The sequence below is a fragment of the Pinus tabuliformis genome, chromosome 5_1, assembly GCF_031772625.1.
Source record: "Pinus tabuliformis cultivar Carrire ecotype Pingquan chromosome 5_1, CPIR1, whole genome shotgun sequence".
In the NCBI taxonomy this organism is placed as follows: domain Eukaryota; kingdom Viridiplantae; phylum Streptophyta; class Pinopsida; order Pinales; family Pinaceae; genus Pinus; species Pinus tabuliformis.
The window spans coordinates 405,207,419-405,216,972 of NC_142305.1; positions in this window are offsets into that span (position 1 = coordinate 405,207,419).

Here is a 9,554-nt window from a genome sequence, read left to right on the forward strand (position 1 = left end):
AACACCTATATATGTTTTAGAAAACCCTTTTAGGAAAACACTCAACTAGAAAGTAAGCCTACTTTTCTCTCGTTTGTCTAAATGGAAATGATGCAAATACAAAGGAGAATCACTCTTTATGGACTTACCTTGGACCTGTGACCTAACGGATATTACAAAACACAAAACCCCATTTTTATTCTCTTTATCTATGCACTCTCAACTAATTTTCTCTACCATGGAACAAAAATGCACTCAAATAGAATGGAACCTATTTTCCTCCTAGTTGCTTGGTTATTACATAAACCCATAGCAAACTAGGGGTCAATTCTGACCTATTCAATCATCAACATGAGTTGCAAATCAACCCTTCTATAGTTGATCCAGGTGGATATTGGTGGCCACCTGCCAAGTCCACTTGGACCCCCACCATTGTCTTTCTCAGCATTTTTAGTTTCCTTAATTCTAGCACAACTTACTATTTTTAGCAATTTTTCGGATCTTGAACTTCCGGAGCCATTTTGAGGCCCTAAACGACGTTTTTTGGGGAATCCAGGGGCAACATGGGTCTATGCAATGGATGTTGCCCGTTCCAACAATGATAGTGCTCAGATAGTTCTTTCTAACGAGCTATTGTATGTGTCAAACGGAGATCATATGCCAAAGTTACGACCCCGGGAAGTTGATGTACCAATTTACCCCAAACGGGGCCCACAGTTTGGTGTTTCATCTCCTAGGGTTAGGTTTTGGAATGTTAAGGGTTTTCCATTGTTTCTCAACAATAAATAGGCCTTCGAGCCTCATTGTAAGACAGTTCAGAGGCATGTAGCCATCACATCTCTTCTCAGAGATAAGCTACCATCGCCCTAGCTGGTTTATTTCCATTTCTGGTTGTAAGCATATTTCAGTATTTTCCATTAATGAAATGAAGTATTATTTCCGTTGCATCATTGTGTATATGGTTATCTCTGTAATTTGTTGCGTTCATGTTTAAATCCGGATCAGTGGTATCAGAGCGGTCTGCTTTTTCTCTGTTTTTCTTTGCATGTCCCCAACAAGGTCGGGATATAAGGAGTTAGGGCTTGAACTGGTTGAACCTTTGCAAGACCAGCCTCGCAAATCCCGACGGCCTCCCATGGCGGACGAGAAGAAAGACGAGGGGGCAGGAGATCGCATCAAAATCTTGCTTGAAAAAGCCCTCGAGCGACAACCAAACACGATGATGGACAACTTTGCCCAGATCCTTCAGCGGCTACCCAGAAGCGACGCATCGGCTTCCAATAGCTACTCTGGAAACGCCACACCCTTTAAGGTACAAGTTAATTTTGAAATCCCCATATTCGAGGGTCAGATAGATGCAGATGCCGTAGATAAATGGTTAAATATGCTAGAGGGTTATTTTTCTGTTCATGAATTTTCGAGTCGGGATAATATTGTTTTTGCTCTTCTCAAAGCAGCCCCCCACGTCAAGGACTGGTGGGAAACCTACTGCGAGCAGAAGTATGAAAGTACTGGCTCACTATTTCCAGCCGCACCCACTTGGGATTCGTTCCGGGATGCCATCAAGGAGTAGTACTACCCTGTCGGAAGCTATGAGGATGAATACATAAAGTGGACCACGCTGCGGCAGGGAAGGGACCAAGACGTGCCGAAGTTCACCAATCTTTTCCATACCCTTCGCACAAAGTTGGGTATCAAGGATTCGGAGCAACATTTGATACTCAAATACCGTGGCTGCCTGCACAAGTACATCCAGGAAGAAATACAACTCCTAAACATCCCCTCGCTCGGCGCAGCATACCGATATGCCGTCAAGGTCGAGTAGAAGTTTAAACAAAAGAAGCGAGACTTTGGATCTGCGAATCCAAAGCAGGGGAAAGGTGACCCTAAACTACAGAACAAAGGACAAAGCCAAGGCGGGACAGCCCAAGACAACCAGCCGAAGCTGCAAGCAAAGAACAGCGCCGCGAAGCCGAGAAAGGACACTGGAAAATCGTGCGAGTTCCATAAGAGCTCCACTCACAACACAAGTGAGTGTCGGGCCAAGCAATCACTGGTCGTTGAGCTAAAGGTTTCAGAATCAGATGCATGTTCCCACTCTGAGTCAGAACCCAATAAGGGGTATGAAAAAGGGAAGCAGATCATTGATGCAGATCCCAGCGCCACTGTTGCTACCACAAAGATCCAGAAAAATGAACCCGAAGATCTAGAGGAGGAGGAGCATCTCTTCCACTCCCAGATGTGGGTAAAGGGCTCCCCGATACAGTTCATTGTTGATAGCGGGAGTCAAAAGAACCTCATTTCGGCAGAGGTCGTGAAGCGGTTGGGCTTACCGACCACAGCACATCCACAACCATACACCATTGGGTGGCTTCACCAAGGACGAGATCTTCGCGTGAGCCAGCAGTGTCGCCTTCCATACAACATCAAGCCCTTCACGGATGAGGTATTGCGTGACATTGCTCCCCTTGAAGTTTGTGATGTATTACTAGGACAACCATACTTGTGGAAGCAACATGTTGTGTATGAATCAAGGCCTCGTGCTGTTATTATTACATTGGGAAATAAGTTGTTCAGGATACCAGAGGTAGCACCACCTGCCGCCATCTCTTTGGTTACTGCAAAACAATGCAGTAAGATCATTTCCAAAACCAGGAAATTTGTTTTCCTGATGATACGCCCTCAAGGAAAGAAGAAGACAGTGGCCGCGGCCTTTAGACGGGGTCCCTCTGCACGACAACTACAGATGGACAAGATTGTGGAGGAGTACGAGGACATCTTCACCTCCCCGGTAGGGGTTCCTCTGCACTGTCAAGTCAAGCACTCCATCGATCTGACCCCAGGTGCGCCGCTACCCAATGGACCAATTTATCGGCGCTCCGTTCTGGAGAACAATTAAATCAAGAGGCAGATTCAGGAGCTCCTGCAGAAAGGTCACATCCGTCCGAGTTCATCGCCCTGTGGGAGCCCGATCGTGTTGGTACAAAAGAAGGATGGGACGTGGAGACTCTGTATTGACTATCGGGCGCTGAACAAGATCACTGTCCGTAATAGGTACCCGATCCCGTGGATTGATGACCTCCTAGACCAACTAAAGGGGGCGAAATATTTCAGCAAGATCGATCTGAAGTCAGGATATCACCAGGTACCAATCGAACCCTCTGATGTGTGGAAGACTGCCTTCAAATCCAAGGAGGGCCTCTTCGAATGGTTGGTCATGCCTTTCGGATTGACGAATGCTCCTGCAACCTTTATGAGGCTAATGGATGACATCTTGTGGCCATTCACCAACTCCTTTGTAGTAGTATACTTGGATGACATTCTGATCTTCAGCCAGAGTTGGGAAGAGCACCTCCACCACATCCGACAGGTTCTCCAAACACTGCGGCAACACAAGCTATGTGCCAATTTGGAAAAATGCACTTTTGGCATGACCCAGGTTCAGTATCTGGGATACATCATTGATGAACAGGGGGTGCATGTCGATCCAGCCAAGATCCAAGTCATTCGGGATTGGCCCTCTCCAACCACTCTAACAGAGCTCCGAAGCTTTCTAGGTCTTGCCAACTTCTACCGCAGGTTTGTGTTGGGGTTTTCTCATATTTCTTGGCCCTTGAGTCAAGTCACCAAGGGAGGGGCGAAAGCAAAATTCCTTTGGTCTGAATCTCAACAGAAGGCATTCATGGAGTTGAAGGATCGCCTCTGCACGACACCAGTGCTCACGTTACCAGATTTACAACAACCATTTGAGGTCGAGACAGATGCCTCTGACTATGCTATTGGGGCAGTCCTTACTCAACATGGACATCCAATGGCATATCACAGTGAAACACTTTCAGACACAGTCCGGAAGTACCCCACTTATGATAAAGAGATGTATTCCATTGTACAGGCCTGCCGACAATGGAAGCATTACATTTTGGGGAAGGAAATGGTCATCCACACAGACCACCGACCCCTGCAGTTCATACAGACCCAAGGGAAATTGCAGAATGATCACCATCAAAAGTGGTCTACATACCTGCAACAGTTCCACTTGAATATCAAGTATAAGAAGGGAAGCACCAATAATGTTGCAGATTGCCTCAATCGACCACCGACCATGGCGTTAACCACCGTGCTCAACTCTTTTGGGCACGAGACTTCTGATTGGCCACTTCTCTACAAAAGCGACCCAGAATTCAGCCACACATACCAGACACTCTTGGAGGGTTGGCATGTTGCAGATTTTCACCTCCAGGATGTCCTATTATGCCACCTCGGGCACCTTTGTGTTCCTTCAAGCGAGCGTGCCAAGATGATTTGGGAAGCACACTACAGTCGGGCTGCTGGGCATTTCGGGGTCGAGAAAACAGTGGCAGTACTGCAAAATTATTTCTATTGGCCGAATCTTTGACAGGATGTTGGGAAGTACATCTGATCATGTACTGACTGTGCCATTGCCAAACGGACCATTAAGAAGCACGACCTCTATACCCCGTTGCCTACCCCTAGTCGACCTTGGGAATCCATCTCCATGGATTACATGTCAGGCCTTCCTTCCACTAAGCATGGAAATGACTGTGTTTTTGTGGTCGTCGACAGGTTCTCGAAGATGGCCATTATGGTGGCCTGCAAGAAGAATATCACAGCAGAAGCCACTGCTAAACTCTTCTTTAAACGAGTGTGGGTGCACTTTGGGATCCCACAGTCTATCATCTCAGATCGGGACAGTCAGTTTCTCAACACATTTTGGTCCAGTCTCTGGTGAATGCTGGACACCAGACTCACGAAGTCCACAACCTTGCATCCTCAAACTGATGGCCAGACAGAGGTTGTCAATAGGATGATTGTGCACATTCTGCGCATGTATAACTCAAAGCATCCACGCACATGGGACGAGAGCCTCCCCTATGTTCAGCATAGCTACAACCGAGCTCTTCACAGCTCCACTGGCCATAGCCCTTTTTAGGTGGGTTTGGGATTCCAGCCACTATGCCTCATTGATGTGGCCATGCCACTTGTAGCTACTCACATGAATTCAGCTCATGTCCAGTCCGAAACAGATAAGGCCACCAGCTTCATTGAGCGCATCCAACATATTCACCAGCAGGTCCATGACATTCTTGAGAAATCAAATGCCAAGTACAAGCAGCGACATGATCAACATCGGGTGCCACACAAGTTTCACGTGGGAGACAAAGTCTGGTTGCATTTGCAAAAGGAACGCCTTACTGGAGCCTATCGGAAATTGAGACCACTCCGATATGGTCCTTACACCATTACTAAGGTTATGGGAGACAATGCATTTGAGCTCAGCATTCCCCCATTCCTTGGCCTGCACCTAGTGTTCAATGTGGACCGCCTTTGGCCATACTTTCCATCATTGCTAGACACATCCGACATTGCAGAACAGCTCAAACCCACAGAATTAAATCCAGATTGCATGGAACAAGCTGCAACTGATCGGATCATGGACACACAGATCAAGAAGACTCGCCAATAGAATATCCAACTGTATCGAGTTGTCAAAGCAGGCCAACTCCTTTAGCAGGGCAAGTGGCTCACCAGGGAACAAGTTCAGCAAAAGTTTCCTCATCTCATGGAGGAGCTCAACGCAATGGGGACCATTACTTCCTAAGGGGGGAGGAATGATCCAGGTGGATATTGGTGGCCACCTGCCAAGTCCACCTGGACCCCCACCATTGTCTTTCTCAGCATTTTCAGTTTCCTTAATTGTAGCACAACTTACTATTTTTAGCAGTTTTTTCGGGTCCTGAACTTCCGGAGCCGTTTTGAGGCCCTAAACGACGTTTTTTGGGGAATCCAGGGGCAACATGGGTCCATGGAATGGACCGATGTTGCTCATTCCAACAATGATAGTGCTCAGATAGATCTTTCTAACGAGCTATTGTATGCGTCAAACGGAGATCATATGCCAAAGTTATGACCCCGGGAAGTTGATGTACCAATTTACCCCAAACGGGGCCCACAGTTTGGCGTTTCATCTCCTAGGGTTAGGTTTTGGAATGTTAAGGGTTTTCCATTGTTTCTCAACAATAAATAGGCCTTCGAGCGTCATTGTAACACAGTTCAGAGGCATGTAGCCATCACATCTCTTCTCAGAGATAAGCTACCATCGCCCTAGCTGGTTTATTTCCATTTCTGGTTGTAAGCATATTTCAGTATTTTCCATTAATGAAATGAAGTATTATTTCCGCTGCATTGTTGTGTATATGGTTATCTCTGTAATTTGTTGCGTTCCTATTTAAATCCAGATCAATAGTGTTACTCATAATTCCCACATGGATAGCCCATTTTTCATAAGTGACGAGACTGAAGTGGCTTCCTCCGAAATCATGGTAGTCAATCATGATATGTTAAATTTCAACAAACATTTATCTTGCATATGAAATTGAATTGACGTTATACTTGCGCCATTAGAAATATCTTTAGGTGTTGAATAGAGTCATGGGTTGTAGTCCTTAAGTGGGAAATTTTACCCCCAAAAGACATCATTTAACGCCTCAAACTGGTATGAAAAGTTTCTGGCCCCAATTTTTGAATCTAGCTCCTGCCGCTAAAACTACTCCTACATGCATATTTCTTTGAATTTTCCACCTTGAAAGCATCCAGATGAAGAGAAATATAATTATTCAATCCATAGCCACAAAAAATCAAACTAACTATATCTATTATTTTACCTTTAATATGAAATCTACAAGTTGTTTTTATTAAAAATTAATTAATTAATTAAATTAAATCAACATTTATTAATATTAATAAATATCAAAATTTTAATTTGGACATTCAATTAAATATATTATTTAGTTATAATCGATTAATTTTAATACGTTAATCATTTAATTAGGTGTATGAAGTCTATAAATTGAATAATCCAAATTTGAAACATTTAAAATTTATAAAAGGAAACTTAAAATAATTAACCATAACACTAAATATTTAAACAAATCATAATAAATATATAATGAAATAAATAAAAATAAGCTTTTTGGTTATATATAATAATTTTTTTTTTTAAATGTTAAGGAAATTATATTTATATTGTTAAAATTATTTATATATATATATATATATTTGACTCAAAGGTTTGGGATCTAATGGTGTAAAGTGAACAATTTTTATCATTGGACAAGGTTAACTTCCCATGAGTTTTTAACTTGGGAGCTATGGAGGCACTTTGAGGTAGGAGAAGCTCATTTTGAAGTCACTATGTTATGAATTCTTTATGAAGTTTAAAGTTCCAAGTTCAAATCCCCTTAATTAATTGCATCGGCCATGCATGGGGAACATATAGGTACACCTAGAGGTATGGTGGTACCATTTAGAATCTACACTATGTCATATGAATATGAACCTTACCCAGTTGTTTATTCATCTTTACCTAAAAAAAACAGAACAAAAATTGATTCAATTTACTTACAAATAATTTATACATAAACATTTTATTATAGTTTATAAACATTTATTTATCACTAAATTGATCCAATTCTAAGGACCCTCTTCTCAATTAAATATCTAGAGTTATAAGGCTTGTTCTCTCCCGATTCTCTTATTATCAATGCTTTCATGTTTGAGGCATAATAATTTTATGGTAGATGAAATAGAGAATCAAGTAATTATATTAATAGGGGGGTCATTATCAATCAATGATCAAGTATCTTACTCTCCTATCACATGAATTCATCCATGTCTATAAAGGGTCAAATTGGGATTTGGTTTGTCTCATCCCTGGTTGCAAAACATCAAATTGGGTTCACTAAAAAAGGATCACTTTAGGTCATTAAGTTGGGTTCAGGGGCCTTGGATCATCTCTTCTTCCATGTCTCCCCCATGTAGCTTAATTATTACTTGGTACTCCTCGAGATACATACTTGTGTGTGTGTGGAAGGGTTGATCATGGTTCATTATGGGGAAGAAGGATGTTTTAATGTTGCATTCAATAAGCTAGGGAGGGAGATTAGTTTTCCATATCATGTGATGAACATATAATCCACCATCCTTGGGCATGGATAGGTCATGCCCCAATCGATCATCTTTATGCTTAAACTACAGGATTTGATGTCTATGTGTCAAGTTAAAATGTGGGAGGGAGTTCTTTTGCAATCTAGGAGATTTCTACTTTGCAAAATTCCTTGTGTGATTAATAAAACCAATTTGTTAGTAATTTTCCTTTAGCTTCCCAATATTGCTTTGTTGGTGTTGGAAATTTTATGGTTCCAATGGGGGAAAAAAGAGTTTTCCTCTATTTCAATGTGGTGGGACATTGCATACTATCTTCCTGGTAGAAAATCAGGTCTCTTTCATGAAATGATTTTAGTTGGTATCATGGAAGGTGTTGGCATTAGATGCATGTAGAAACTTGTCCCTCATAAATTCACTCCACCAAAGTGGGTAGAAGTCATAGCACAACTTTTGTAGGATTTCTTGCATCTCTAGCTTCAACAAAACCAAACCATATCAATTTTTATTGTTTCCATAGAATTATAGGGTCTTGAGAATGAGTTGCCAGTGCTTCGTCAACACTTATTAAACTTTTAACTTTCTCCAAGCCAACATACTCAAGTTAGGACCTCTCCAATTCATTCATCTTCTCTAGCCATATGATGTCTTCTAGATTTGAATGCTTCTCCTAATGACGAGTCTAACTAAAGCACTACTACTTTCCTAGTTCTCCTATTTAGTTTGTATGCAATTTAAATGTATTATGATATTAGTGGTGTTTTGGAGACTTTGTGTTTCTAAGCTAATTACTTTGGCACTTAATCCAAATAGAGAATTTTGGTTGCCAATCTTAGAAAGTTGTAACACTAATAACATACTCAGGGGTGAAATTTTCCATTTTTTTAATATTGATGTAATACCATGTCTACAAGAACTTTAATATTACTATAAAATATTGTCACTTATGGTTATAATTTTTTTACTATAATGATCTAAATATTCCTTGTACTATATTTTAAGAAAATGATTTATACTTTTAATGTGAAGGTTTCCACGTTTAGTCATCATATTATTTGAGTTTTTTTTAAATGAATTATATACAAATTTTAGAAACATCCAAAGTTTTGAGTGGACAACCTTCCTATTATCAATGTCAAACAATATAACCTACAAAATAAAAAAGTAATATTATAAATATTGATTAATTATATTAATATTATTATCCAGTTTTTTTTTTTTTTTTTAATGGAATAAATAATTTTATTACTTTCCAAACAAGTTGTTACATGAGAGCATTAGAGGTTTTGGATTGGTTAGTCAATAGGGAAACTTACTATTATATATGATAAATAAAAAATTATATTTTTATTTTAAATTATTATTATTATTATTATGAAAATAATGAGCAGCCATGTAAATGAAGTGTTATGTGTGAGGAGGTTCAAAGTTTAACTTCCCTAATTTATGTATGAGGGACATATATAGGGACATAGAGCTTATAGTTGTAGTAGTTAGAATTGACATGTCTCAAGCAAGACCAACCAGTTGCCTATCCATTTATATATATATATATATATATATATATATATATATATATATTTGAAAATATATGTTACAATATTACTTTTTAT